The sequence below is a fragment of the Chiloscyllium plagiosum genome, unplaced genomic scaffold (assembly GCF_037043375.1).
Source record: "Chiloscyllium plagiosum isolate Xiang-an unplaced genomic scaffold, Cpla_swu_hap1 HiC_scaffold_21, whole genome shotgun sequence".
NCBI classification, from domain to species: Eukaryota; Metazoa; Chordata; class Chondrichthyes; order Orectolobiformes; family Hemiscylliidae; genus Chiloscyllium; species Chiloscyllium plagiosum.
This window is the reverse complement of record NW_028270159.1, coordinates 32,796,141-32,810,255: the sequence shown is the minus strand read 5'-3', so window position 1 is coordinate 32,810,255 and position 14,115 is coordinate 32,796,141. Positions and strand designations below refer to the sequence as shown.

The following is a 14,115-nucleotide window of genomic DNA, read 5'->3' as shown; positions in this document are numbered from 1 at the left end:
GGTAATGCTGAGGAACTAACTGCTCCCTATACTTGATAAATCAAATGATCAAGAACAATTTGCCCTCATTATAGAGAAACATTTTGCAATTGCAATATGAAAAAATCTGAGTAGCAGAATCTTAATTCAAAGCAACCAGGACTCAGTTCGCCGAGCAAAAGTTACGTTCTAAGAATTTGAGGCAAATGAAACATATTTGTTCTCCCATTAATTTCAAGAGATTTCTGTTGTTATTGCACTCACTTGAAGGTTTAAAAGTTTCTGAGAGCACATTTTATCCCTAGTTTGGTTTAACAATTGCTTATTAAATAGTAATGATTGATTCTGAATAGGTCTCTGCAGACTGTAAATTAGCAAAATGTAGTCCTACTTTAAGAAGAATGGGACTATGAAAGTGGAAAACTACAGACCAATAGCTGGGAAATTGTTAGAATTTATAATAGAGAATGTTGGTTGAAGTTACTTATATCATTAATAAAGGAGAATCAGCAGATGCGGTGTAAGGTAGCACGATGGCTCAGTGGTCAGCATCACTGCTTCACAGTGTCAGGGACCTGGGTTTTAATCCACCCTCAGGTGACTGTATGGCGTTTGCACATTCTCCCCATGTCTGCACGGGTTTGCTCCAGGTTCTCTGGTTTCCTCCCACAGTCCAAAGATGTGCATGTTAGGTGGATTGGCCATGCTTAATTGCCCATAGTGTCCTGGGATATGCAAGTTAGGTGGATGAGACAAGATAAATTCAGGGTTACAGAGATGGAGTGGGTCTGGGTGGGATGCTCCATACAGGGTCAGAGTGGACTTGATGGCCTGTTTCCACACAGTATGATTTGGATTTTCAGAAATCGCATATTAGTACATTAAATGTAACATTTCCAAATTTGCTCATGACACAAATCTAGGTAGGAATGTAAGTTATCAGGAGCACGCAAACAGGCTTCGATGGGATTTGGACAGGCCATGTGAATGGGCAAGAACATGAACATAATGTGAAATTATCCAGACGGGTAAAAAAAACAATATAGTCAGACAGATTAGGAAGTTTTGATGACTAAAGGGACCAATGTGTCTTTGATCATGAGTCACAACGCTAGCACATAGGTACAACAAGCAATTGAAAAGGCAAATAGTAATGGTGGCCTTCGTCACAAGGTTTGAGTATAGGGGAGAAAAGGTCTTACTGCACCTTGTTGAGACTATCTGCAGTATTATACACAGTTTTAGTTTCATAATTTAAGGAAGAAAATATTGCTCACAGAGACAGTGCAATAGAGGTTCATCAGGTTAACCTCCAAGATGACAGAATTGTTTTATGAGGAGAGTTTGAGGCAAATGGACCTGCAGTCTCAAGAGTTTCAAAGACTCATAGATGATCTTAGTAAAAATTATTAAAACTTAGCACAGCGCATGACAGGCTGTATGTAGATAGAAGGTTTCCCTTGGCTAGTCAGTCTAGAACAAATGAACGTAGTCTCAGAATAAAAGCCAGACCATAGAAGACTGAGGTGAAAAGATATTTCTTCAAACAGAGGGGTGTGAATCTTGGGAAAATTTTACTTCAGAGAGGTGAGCAAGGTAATCATTGAGCACATTCAAGACAAAAATCATAAGATTATACATATGGTATTCAGGGATATGGAGATAGGGTTTTCTAGGCGTATTCACACCATAAATTAAATTTCACAGCTCATATACTTCAGTTTGATACTGATCAAATAAAATAGCTTCTTGTCAGTCAAGCAAATATTTAATTGAGGTGTGTTAAATTGATAAAAGGAATAAAACAAAATTGCACTTAAATAGCATCTTTAATGTAGTAAAACATTCGAAGCAGCTTCACAGGAGTGGTTTCTAACATAAGTTGACACTGAGTTAATATAGGCAAATGTCAAAAGCTTGGTTAGAGACAAAAATTTTAAGAAATACCTTAAAGGATGAAAAAGTGACTGAGCAATGCAGACGATTAGCCAAGGGAATTCTGGGGCATGGTTACCAATGATAGATCAATTAAGCTAAAAAGGTCTGAGGAGTGCATGTATCTCAGAGATGTGTAGATTGGGAAGAGATTATGAAGATATAGAAAAGTGGAGGACTTTGAAAACAAAGATATCAAATGCATTTTGAGTTATTTGTTGTTGATTGCCCCAGATAGAATTATAGTAAGAATTTTAATCATGCTTTTGGAGCCAAATGGTTATTTGAGTTACTTGTTTTTGACAAAGTTATGGACAAGATTAAAAAAAGCAACAGAAAACATCATCTGTCACTAGGGTCTAATTTAAGCCTAGTAATGACTGGCCCTTTCATGGCATATCCTTCACTTTAAGTTTGTTCAAATTTGGAAAACAGACTAGCAGCTTTTGTAAGGTCCAGTTCTTCATCCAGACTTACAATCTCGAGAACCTCCCAAACAAAATGCCTGGCCTGTTACTAAAAGGTGTTAAGTCAAGCAGAATTACTCCAGAATATAATCCCTGCTGGCCAGAAACAGCCAATGCTGATTCAATTGTGCCACTTTAGAATCAAATCAGTTCTGTCTTGCCACAACTATTTCTGACATCTGTTTTAACTCATTAACTGTTGACAGAGAATACCTCAAGGGCTTCTCTGCTACTCCATCCAGAACTCAAAAGCAAATTAGACCATGAATAGAAAAAAAAACTACCTGCATGGCTATATAGATTGTTTAAAATAAAACCACCAATGCTGTACAGACATTAAATAAATGAAAATATAGAAATGTTTGGGCTAAAGTCTCGTTTATTTTAATATCATAAATATATGCACAAACTATGCAGTGACACAGATGCACATCAGTAAATCACTTTAAACTCTTGTAGTTTGCAGGATTAAAATGAAGACTTCCCTGGGAAACTTTTCTTAAGAAAGCCACATTGCTGTTAGTCATCTGATTAAAAAGGTGCAAGCAAAGCTCTCCCACTGATTTAATGAGTTAGCCTGCATTAGGGTGCTAGGAAACGGTTTTGAAACAAAAAGATGAAGGTTAACTTTTGTGTTTGCCGCCAAGTGAAGTCATGAAGTGAAAGTGAATTATGATCTTAAGCAATGAGCCAATAGATGCTGGAGGGTAATTAGCATTATTTTTGCCAGTCCAAAAAATTGATCTAATTGATCATCTAGGTGCAGTGGAATATTTGAATATCTCTGTAATTTGGTCTCGTTCAGAAATTCAAATCTCCAGAGTTTATCACATCTCACCATTCTTTGATTTTGATCTCAGCCAAACAATTCCAGAAGAAACAAATCTGCTATAATTCAAAGTTCCACTGAATTACAAATTGTAATAAAGTCATACAGCACAGAAACAGACCCTTTGGTCAAACCAGTCTACACAGGCAATGTTCCAAATTTAACTCACCCCACCTGCCTGCTCCCAGCCAATATCCCTCCAAACCTTTCCTATTCATGAACTTATCCAAATAGCTCTTAAGCATTGAAACTATACCTGCATCCATTACTTTCTCTGGCAGTTCATTCTATACAAGAACCACCCTGTGTAAAGAAGTTGTCCCTCATGTCCTTTTAAAATTTTTCTCCCCTCACCTTAAAAATATCTCTCTAGTTTTGAACTCCCTAGTTCTAGGGAAAAGACACTTGTCATTCACCTTATCTATGCCACCATAATTTTATAAATCCCCATAAGGTCACCCCTCAACTTCATACACTCCAATAAAAGAAGTCTTAGCCTTTCCAGACTATTTTTATAACTGAATCCCTCCATTCCTGGTAACATCCTGGTAATTTTTTTTCTGAATCCTCTCCTGTTTAATAATATCCTTCCTATAGCAGGGTGACCAGAACTGCACAGACTACTCCAGGAGAGGTCACACTAACATCTTGTATAACCTCAACATGACATCCCAACTTCTATATTCAAAGGTCTGAGCAGTGAAGAAACGTGTGCTAAAAGTGGGTGGCACAGTGGCACAGTGGTTAGCACTGCTGTCTCACAGCGCTAGAGATCCGGGTTCAATACCCGCCTCAGGCAACTGACTGTGTGGAGTTTGCATATTCTCAGTGTCTGTGTGGGTTTCCTCCGGTTTCCTCCCACAGTCCAAAAATATGCAGATTAGGTGAATTGGCCATGCTAAATTGCCCGACGTGTTACGTGAAGGGGTAAATGTAGGGGAATGGGTCGGGGTGGGTTGCGCTTCGGTGGGTCGGTGTGGACTTATTGGGCCGAAGGGCCTATTTCAACTCTAATCTAATCACTCTGTTTACCTATGGTGCACATTTCAAAGAATTATGTACCCTAAACATCTCTGTTCCATAATATAGAAACCCCAGAATGATGGGGACAGCTGTCCAAGATGGAGGCCTGGAGGAACAAGTGGTGAGCTGGGGTCACCAAGTGTCTGCTCTGACTTTCAGGTATTGCACCATCTCGTTTCTATCCAGTGAGTGGGAGAATGGGAATCTGTAGATCAATGAAGTGGGATTAGATAATCATCAGTGTTCCTGCTAATTTTATTTCAAATGTGTGGAGTTCTGACGTCCATAAGCAGCAATGACTTCCACAACTAGAAGTCAAAGGTGTGGATGGCATTGGCCTTGCAGTGGCTGTACAGAGTCATAAAGATATACAGCACAAAAACTGACCATTCGGTCCAATCCGTACATGCTGACCAGAGCAGTCCTGAATCAGCGTTCAGGCAAGGTGTCCCGGAGCAGCGTTCAGGTAAGCGTATCCTTGAGCAGTATTCGGGCAAGTAGTCCCCAGAGCAGCATTTGGGTAAGTGTGTCCTTGAGCAGCATCGCAAGTAGTCCCCAGAGCAGTGCGAGGGCAAGTGTGCTCTGCAGCAGCATTTGGGCAAGTGGTCCCCAGAGGAACGTGAGGGCAAGCATGCCTCAGAGCAGTGTGAGGGGAACGAGCCCCGGGGTAGCACGAGGGGAAACGAGTTCCAGAGCAGTACGAGGGGGAAGTGTGTCCTGGAGATCTGTGAGAGGAAAAAGGAATCCCTGAGCAGAGCAACTTAGCTTGGTACAGCTGAGTCTCTGGTGGGGCAGACTGGAGGTTTGGAGCACAGTGGGACTGTTGTTGGGCTGGGTGCTGGTGTGGGTGGTCAGACCACGTGTTCACTGAGCTGCTGCAGTATAATGTTGATCTGAAATTCTTTACCAGACTGCAATGTTAATCCTTTAATTATGTTCTAACTATCTTACTTCTTGGTTATTTGTTTAGACACTAAGTAATGCTACTACTTTTCCTTTTATTCCTCTTTAACTTCTAAGATTTGTGCCTAGGTCCTTGTATTTCAGCTGGTGCCATTCGAAGCAGCTATTGTCACTGTACTGCTATACTGAAGTACACATAACAATAAAAGTTATTCTATTCTAAAGAATATTCCATTCCAGATATCCTAAATAATTCTAGTCCCAATTGCCAGGACTTGGCCCATGTCCCTCCAACCCTTCCTGTTCATGTACCCATCCAGATGTCTTTTAAATATTGCAATTGTACCAATCTCCACCACTTCCTCTGGCAGCTCATTCCATATACGCACCACCCTCTGCGTGAAAAGGTTGCCCCTCAGGTCCCTTTTAGGTCTTTCCCCTTAGACCTTAAACCTATGCCCTTCAATTTGGACAACCAACCCTGGGGAAAGACCTTGCCTATTTACCCTATCCATGCCCCTGATGATGTTATAAACCTCCATAACATCACCCCTCAGCCTCCGATGCCCCAGAGGAAATAGCCTTGGCCTATTCAACCTCTCCCTATAGCTCAAACCCTCCAACCCTTGCAACATTTTTGTAAATCTTTTCTGAACCCTTCAAGTTTTACAACATGCTTCCAACAGGAGGGAGACCAGATTGCACGCAATATTCCAAAAGTGGCCAAATCAATGTTCTGTACAGTCGCAACATGACATCCTAACTTCTACATTCAATGCATTGACCGATAAAGGCAAGCATGCCAAACGCCTGCAGCTTAGAGCAAGGTCAGCAATAACACTATGCAACTAAGCCTCTCGCCATGCACTAGTGAGACTCCTGTCTCACTGTTCAACATTTGGTTGGATCATCAGACATTTTCTTGTTGCTGTCAAGAGCCTAATTTCTGAGCCTGATCTCATCCTATGTACCCAATGGAGTCGCCAATGCCCACATCATCCTGGTACAGGGAACCTTCTGCCTGTTAACACTATGACCCACATTCAGATCTGGGCTGGAATTCCTAATTCTTACCCTAGATCAAACAAAAACTAACACCCACTTACCTTTCGAGGGCTTTTCCAGCCAGATACCCAACGCAAAATCCCTCGTAACCAAAGCAAATCAGCACCAGAATATATCTTGCAGAAATCAAACTTCCTTTTTACAGCAATAGCAGACTTTTAATTCTAAGTAAAAGTGTTCAAAAAGGTTGTCAATATTAACTGAACATTTGCTGGGTTAACAATGACCCGAATGACTAGAAAGATCACTGGTTTTAATGTGTTTCTGTTTTTGCTAATAGAATGTGCGTGTGTCAATATTAAATGCTATTACTCAGCAGTAACTAACTGAATTATCACTTTGAAAGACTGAAGTTCTGATTAAAACAGACACACTGTATCAGATATGATAATGTCGACTATCACCTAAAAACTGACTGTCATAGGACTGTGGTGTGTGAATGCCGTATCATTTATTGGACGACATAAAGATGGTGAGCAGCCTGAACAAACTGGCCTGAGGTCAAAGTTCATTAAATGTAAAAGATAAGCTTCTTTCCAGGGAGACACAAACAAATCTTAAGGAGCAATTAGTCAAACTAGCCAGGGTAGCTGACAGTGGTTTACCATTTGCAGGAGACTGGACGTATAAAATTGACCACAATTTATCCGTATAAAGAATGTTTGCTTCCGAGCATGATAGTTCGCTCAAAAGGAGTTACCTGATCAGTACTCAGAGGCTGGGACAGAGCAGGCTGATCACCTGGTTTGGTTTGATCCTTAGGAGAGGGTTCACTTGGGACTGTAAGCATTTGTATGGGTGTGATTTTTGCAGGTTTCTTTCGTAGTGTACTTTGAGTATATTTCATTGGAAAAACTCGGAAAAGTGGGAATATATATTTACAGAGCCCAATAATACTGTCAGTCTATAGCTGGCAAAGTAAGTGTGTAAGGTAACTAAGGGGATGGGTGTCAGGTAGGGGAGTAGGTGGGGAGGCTGGTCAGCGCCAACTAATTGTCCAAAGGGTAATTGTGTTATCTGTCCATCTGTATGTGTCAGAGCCATGGCATACGGCAGATGATATCTGAAATTCCCAGAGAAATACCACCAGCAAAACTTCACAAAAATCTGCAAATATAATAGTAAGTGAGGTGCTCTTATAGTCTTGTCCTTTCTCAGGACAACATCTGCAACATTGAGGCACTGGGAATGGCCAAGCAGCTGCATTGGGCAGGCTGTAACATCTGCCCGCCTCAGAATAAACTTCAGCACCATCACAGCAAGTAGTTCCCAGCAGGGGCGAGAAAGGTTCAGAGATAACATCAAAGCCTGCCTGAATTAATGCAACGCACCCACCAACTTGTTGGAAACTCTTGTCCGAACTGGAGAAGAATCAGAAGAAGGTCCCTGCAGAGGCTTCTCGCACACATTCGAGCATTCCACCCACAATTCAAGTCCCCCGCTGCAGCGGGCATCTTTAATCAGCCTGTCTGTACTCATTCTCCCCAGAGTGGGAGACACTCATCCTCGCTTAAGAAACTACCGCAGAAGAACAGCAACGACATGGGTGAAGGAGTAGTGTGGCAGAAGGGTGAGGTGGTAAAGATGGGTAAGGACATTGGAAGGTGAGCTGGGTCATTTGTCGGGCAGAGGGGGATGGTCATATTCCATTGGGGTATGGGTGGGCATGTCGATGCTTCTGGGTTGGGTGCTCTGGGGGAGGATTCGCCAAAGATTAGGTGTTCATTGTGAGGCGGGGCGGGGGGGGGGGGGGGGGGAGAGTTGGTCAGGTCATGTAGCAGAGTGGGAGAAGGGTTGCCTGCCAGTTTTGAAGGCTTGGCTTTGGCAGCTGTCTACTTCGGGGAAGGGGGATGTCATGTTTGGTGTTCAGATATGGGCATAGGCATTGAGTTGTGTATTTGAGGTAGGGTCAGCTTGAATAAGTTGGATTTTAGAGCTGGGGAGAGGTGATGACCTAGTGGCGTTACTAGAAATCCAGGTAACATTCGTGGAGCATGGATTCAAATCCTGCCACAGCAGATGGTGGAATTTGAATTCAATAAAAATGGGGAATTAAGAGTTTAATGATGACCATGAAACAATTGCCTATTGTCAGGAAAAACCCATCTGGTTCACTAATTCATTTTAGGGAAGGAAACTGCCATCCTTACCTGTTCTGGCCAATATGTGACTCCAGACCCATAGCAATGTGATTGACTCTTAACTGCCCTCTGGGCAATTAAGGATGGGCAATAAATGTTGGCCTAGCCAGTGATGCCCTCATCTCATGATTCAATAGTAATTTCCTAATTAACTATTAAGGCAAGTGAGTCAGAATCTTCCAAAGACTTGGTCTCTAACTATTGGTTGGGACTTTCTTAAAACGATCGCGATGAGAGGTAGTTGACCATTGGCATTTTAAGTTCCCAGGCAGTTACCTTGTATTTCCAAGAGGTCTTGATGCACATTTATGTCCAGTTTCTGACAGATCAGAGATCAGAGCATCTGGGCTTAAGATTCTCTTCCTAAAGATAGTGTTTGGCTTGCTTTCCAATTTTTTTTTGTTTTTCATGTCAGTTGTTCAGCAGAATATTACTTTTTTTTGTTCCAATTTGAATTTCTGGTGGTGTTTTATTGGTTTGATGCAAAAACTAAGCAACCTAAATGCAGCCAGAAATACAGACAAGCAATGGACTTCAAAAAAAGGTCCAGCCTCCCTCCAAATCTTGCTTATTCACCCTGAGACATCAGGCCACCTTGATAGAATCTGATCATACACATGTTATCCACAAATCAGATTTAACAGTCTAATATACAGGTACTCTACTTAATTAAGTATTTTCTACTGCAAAAGCTTCCCTATCGTCCAAATGCAGAATATTTTGACAATTCTGTATTTTTAATCTCAAAACGAGAACCAATTTCCAACAGCGTAAGACTGAATTCTGTACCTTCACTGTACCTTATATTCTGTTTCAGGTTTTAAAAATATCAACCTTTGGTCAGGATTGCACTTACAGTATATTACTATAAATTGGTTCAGAGCGAGTCAGATAATAATTTCAGGTAAAAACAATGTCTGCAGATGCTGGAAACCAGATTCTGAATTAGTGGTGCTGGAAAAACACAGCAGTTCAGGCAGCATCCGAGGAGCATTAAAATCGATGTTTCGGGCAAAAGCCCTTCATCAGGAATACAGGCAGAGTGCCTGAAGGGTGGAGAGATAAATGAGAGGAGGGTGGGGGTGGGGAGAAAGTAGTATAGAGTACAATAGATGAGTGGGGGAGGGGATGAAGGTGATAGGTCGGGTGGAGTGGATAGGTGGAAAGGAAGATAGGCAGGTAGGACAAGTCACGGGGACAGTGCTGAGCTGGAATTTTGGAACTGGGGTGAGGTGGGGAAGGGGAAATGAGGAAACTGTTGAAGTCCACATTGATGCCCTGGGGTTGAAGTGTTCCGAGGCGGAAGATGAGGCGTTCTTCCCCCAGGACCTCCATGTCCTCGGCAGAGTGGGAGGGGGAGTTGAACTGTTGAGCCACAGGGTGGTTTGGTTGATTGGTGCGGGTGTTCCGGAGATGTTCCCTAAAGCACTCTGCTAGGAGGCGTCCAGTCTCCCCAATGTAGAGGAGACCACATCGGGAGCAACGGATCCAATAAATGACATTGGTGGATGTGCAGGTAAAACTTTGATGGATGTGGAAGGCTCCTTTAGGGCCTTGGATGGAGGTGAGGGAGGAGGTGTGGGTGCAGGTTTTGCAATTCCTGCGGTGGCAGGGGAAGGTGCCAGGATGGGAGGATGGGTCGTAGGGGGGCGTGGACCTGACCAGGTAGTCACAGAGGGAACGGTCTTTGCGGAAGGCGGAAAGGAGTGGGGAGGGAAATATATCCCTGGCGGTGGGGTCCGTTTGGAGGTGGCGGAAATGTTGGCGGATGATTTGGTTTATGCGAAGGTCGGTAAGGTGGAGGGTGAGCACCAGGGGCGTTCTATCCTTGTTACGGTTGGAGGGCTGGGGTCTGAGGGCGGAAGTGCGGGATGTGGACGAGATGCGTTGGAGGGCATCTTTAACCACGTAGGAAGGGAAATTACGGTCTCTAAAGAAGGAGGCCATCTGGTGTGTTCTGTGGTGGAACTGGTCCTCCTTGCAGCAGATACGGCAGAGGCGGAGGAATTGGGAATACGGGATGGCATTTTTGCAGGAGGTAGGGTGGGAAGAGGTTAATCCAGGTAGCTGTGGGAGTCGGTGGGTTTGTAAAAATTGTCGGCGTCAAGTCGGTCATCATTAATGGAGATGGAGAGGTCCAGGAAGGGGAGGGAGGTGTCAGAGATGGTCCAGGTAAATTTAAGGTCAGGGTGGAATGTGTTGGTGAAGTTGATGAATTGCTTAACCTTCTTGCAGGAGCACGAGGTAGCGCCAATGCAGTCATCAATGTAGCGGAGGAAGAGGTGGGGAGTGGTGCCGGTGTAATTGCAGGAATTGCACAACCTGCGCCCACACTTTCTCCCTCACCTCCATCCAAAGCCCGAAAGGAGCCTTCCATATCCATCAAAGTTTTACCTGCACATCCACCAATATCACTTATTGTATCTGTTGCTCCCGATGCGGTCTCCTCTACATTGGGGAGACTGGGCGCCTCCTAGCAGAGCGCTTTAGGGAACATCTCTGGACACCCGCACCAGTCAACCACACTGCCCTGTGGCCCAACATTTCAACTCCCCCTCCCACTCAGCCAAGGACATGGAGGTCCTGGGCCTCCTTCACCACTGCTCCCTCACCACCCGACGCCTGGAGGAAGAACGCCTCATCTTCCACCTCAGAAAACTTGAAACCCAGGGCATCAATGTGGACTTCAACAGTTTCCTCATTCCTCCTTCCCCCACCTCACCCCAGTTCCAAACTTCCAGCTCAGCACTGTCCCCATGACTTGTCCTACCTGCCTATCTTCCTTTCCACCTTTCCACTCCACCCTCCTCCCTGACCTATCACCTTCATCCCCTCCCCACTCACCTATTGTACTCTATACTACTTTCTCCCCACCCCCACTCTCCTCTCATTTATCTCTCCACCCTTCAGGCACCCTGCCTGTATTCCTGATGAAGGGCTTTTGCCCAAAACGTCGATTTTACTGCTCCTCGGATGCTGCCTGTACTGCTGTGCTTTTCCAGCACCACTAATTCAGAAAGATACTAATTTCAGGTAAAACGAGATTATATCAGATAAGAGTTTTAAGTTTTTGGTACTGACATGTTCTCCACAATAGTCAGAAGTTACATCTGCATGCAGTCAGTCTGGGAAAGGTGTCTTAGAGACTGGCAGCTTGTTGATGCAACTACTCAGTATATCAGAGCCAGCTCTTGGCCAGCTCTGAAGTATGCAGATGATGAATTTCCATTCAGTATTAGCCAGGAGGACGGTTGCAGGGGGTGGGAGGAGGGGAAAAGAGTTAAGCTGTCCTTCCATTCTATACCACAAAATAACCTATTAAAAGATGGAGAGCTGCTATCAGACATAGATATGACTTTTATTTGTTCAATAATGATTGAATGGTTGGCAGGCATCCTGCTGTATGATATTAAACACTAATTTTTCATGATTAAATGATTATGTAAACTATAAAACTTGGAACATATCTGTTTCTTTATTCAGAGCATTTAATACAAATGCATTCATCTGCATTAAGTAAATGATTTGAATTGTTAACAGTTCAATGCAAACATCACATTGCTCCTTTTTTACACCAATTTAAAATGGAGAGAGTTAAATTCAGCTTCTGGATCCACTTCTCCACATCACAGCACCTTTAAGTTGGTCAAGAATCACTGAATCACAGCTTGTGCTGGGATGTTACTACCTGAGAGGGTGAGAAGGCAGATACAAAGTCTATCTTAGCTACAACTCAGCATCTACACAACAATAACCCAGGTACGTCCTGTCCACAAAAAGCAGGGCAAACCCAAACTGGCCAATTACCTGCCAATCAATCTATTCTTGATTAACAAAGTGATGGAAGGATCTGTCAAAAGTGCTTTCACGTAGTACTTGCACAGGAATAACCTGCTCATCGATGCTCAGTTTGGGTTCAAGATCATTTGGCTGCTGATCTCTTTATGGGAGGGGAGTGGATTATGTAAGGGGAGTTCTCCACTGATTAAAGCCATAACGAGCGTAAAGAAAGACAATGTGCTAATTTGGAGGTCAATTATATAATGTGGAGGTCAATTAGGTCCTCAGGATTGTGTCCTCAGTTGGACCATCTTGGAACTATGCTGCCATTCTTTTACTATTGCTGAGTCAAAGACCTGGCAATCCGTTCCAATTAGCAATGTGGGTACACCCCAAGGAATTCAGTGGTTCCAGAAAACAGCTCACGACCATTTTCTCCAGGCCAATTCGGGATGGGCAATAAATGTTGGCCTAGCCAACAACACTCACATCCTATGAATGAATACAAGAAAAAGAGAAAGAGGGATTGAACTCAGGGCTGCTAACAATATTCTGAACCACACAATTGATGTTGAGCCAGTTGAGCTAACCAGCAACCTGAGGAAACAAACTAATCTGAGGATTACACTTGCTGATCAGTTTTGGAAGCTTGTAAACTCCAACCTTTTCTGGTCAACTAACAACTTTTAACCCTAGAATCCAGAGTGCAAAACTCCAGGCTGCACTCCATTCCAGTACTGAGGCAGTTCAATTCTGGTCTCCCTGCTATTGAAAAGATGTTGTTTAACTTGAAAGGGTTCAGAAAAGATTTACAAGGAGGTTGCCAGAGTTGGAGGGTTTGAGCTAGACAAAGAGTCTGAATAGGCAGGGGCTGTTTTCTCTGGAGGATAAGAGGCTGAAGGGCGAACTTATATTAGTTTTTAAAATCATGAAGGGCTTGGATAGGGTAAGTAAACAAGGTTTTTTTTCCAGGCTAAGGGAATCCAAAACTACAGGGCACAGGTTAGGTTTAAGATGAGAGGGGAAAGATTAACACAGGATCAAAAGGGTAACTTTTTCACACAGAGGGTGGTGTGTGCTTGGAATGAGCTGTCAGAGGAAGTGGTCAGGACTGGTACAGTTACAACATTTAAAAGACATCTGGATGGGTATATAAATAGGAAGGGTTCAGAGGGAAATGGGCCAAATGCTGGCAGATGGAACTAGATTAATTTAGGATATCTGGTCGATATGGACAAGTTGGACCAAAGAATCTGCTTCCATGCCGTTCATCTCTATGACACTGACTGCTGCAATGGCAGAGGTGTCATTTTCAGATGAGACAATAGATCTTGTGTCCATCAATGTCCATGAAAGGGAAAGATCTAGTAGCAATATTGTGAAGAACAGCAGAAAGGTTCTCTCTGGTGTCCTGGCCATTACATAGCCTCCCTGTCAACATCATTAAAAACAATAATATCTGCTCATTGTGATGTTGATGTTGGATGCTTGTTGTGCACAAATTGGCTATCGCTTATGTTGAATTAGAATAACTGCGCTTTAAAACGTTCTTCCTTGGTTGGAAAATGCTTTGGAATGTCCTCAGGTCATGCAAAGTGGTATATATTTGCCAAGTCATTCTTATTAATCAACAGAGCTTGAGGTTCAGCTACTCCTTCTTTCAGTCAGTTACAAAGTTTGCAATTACATGACACCAGGTAATAGTCCAAAGTCACAAACTTTTGGAGCGCTGCCCCCCCTTTGTAAGGTGAAATGAATTCACCTGACGATGGGGCAGCACTCCAAAAGCATGCGATCTAAAATGCATTTTAAATGTAGGTTGGACTACAACCTGGTGTCATGTGACTTCTGACTTTGTCCACTCCAGTCCAACACTGGCACCTCTACATCACTGTCAAAAAAATTTGAATGCAATTTATTTCTTGGATCTTTCAGTATCAATAGATTATTCCATCCTGAAACACATGCCAGTGATTAGTATATTTTGAAACAT

At 43.1% G+C, this 14,115-nt stretch overlaps 1 protein-coding gene across 8 annotated transcripts in view; it reads right to left on the bottom strand.

The window, feature by feature from the left end:
• The window catches only part of akna (AT-hook transcription factor), a 202,294-nt gene that overhangs the window by 111,085 nt on the left and 77,094 nt on the right, over window positions 1-14,115 (bottom strand). The window lies entirely within an intron of this gene.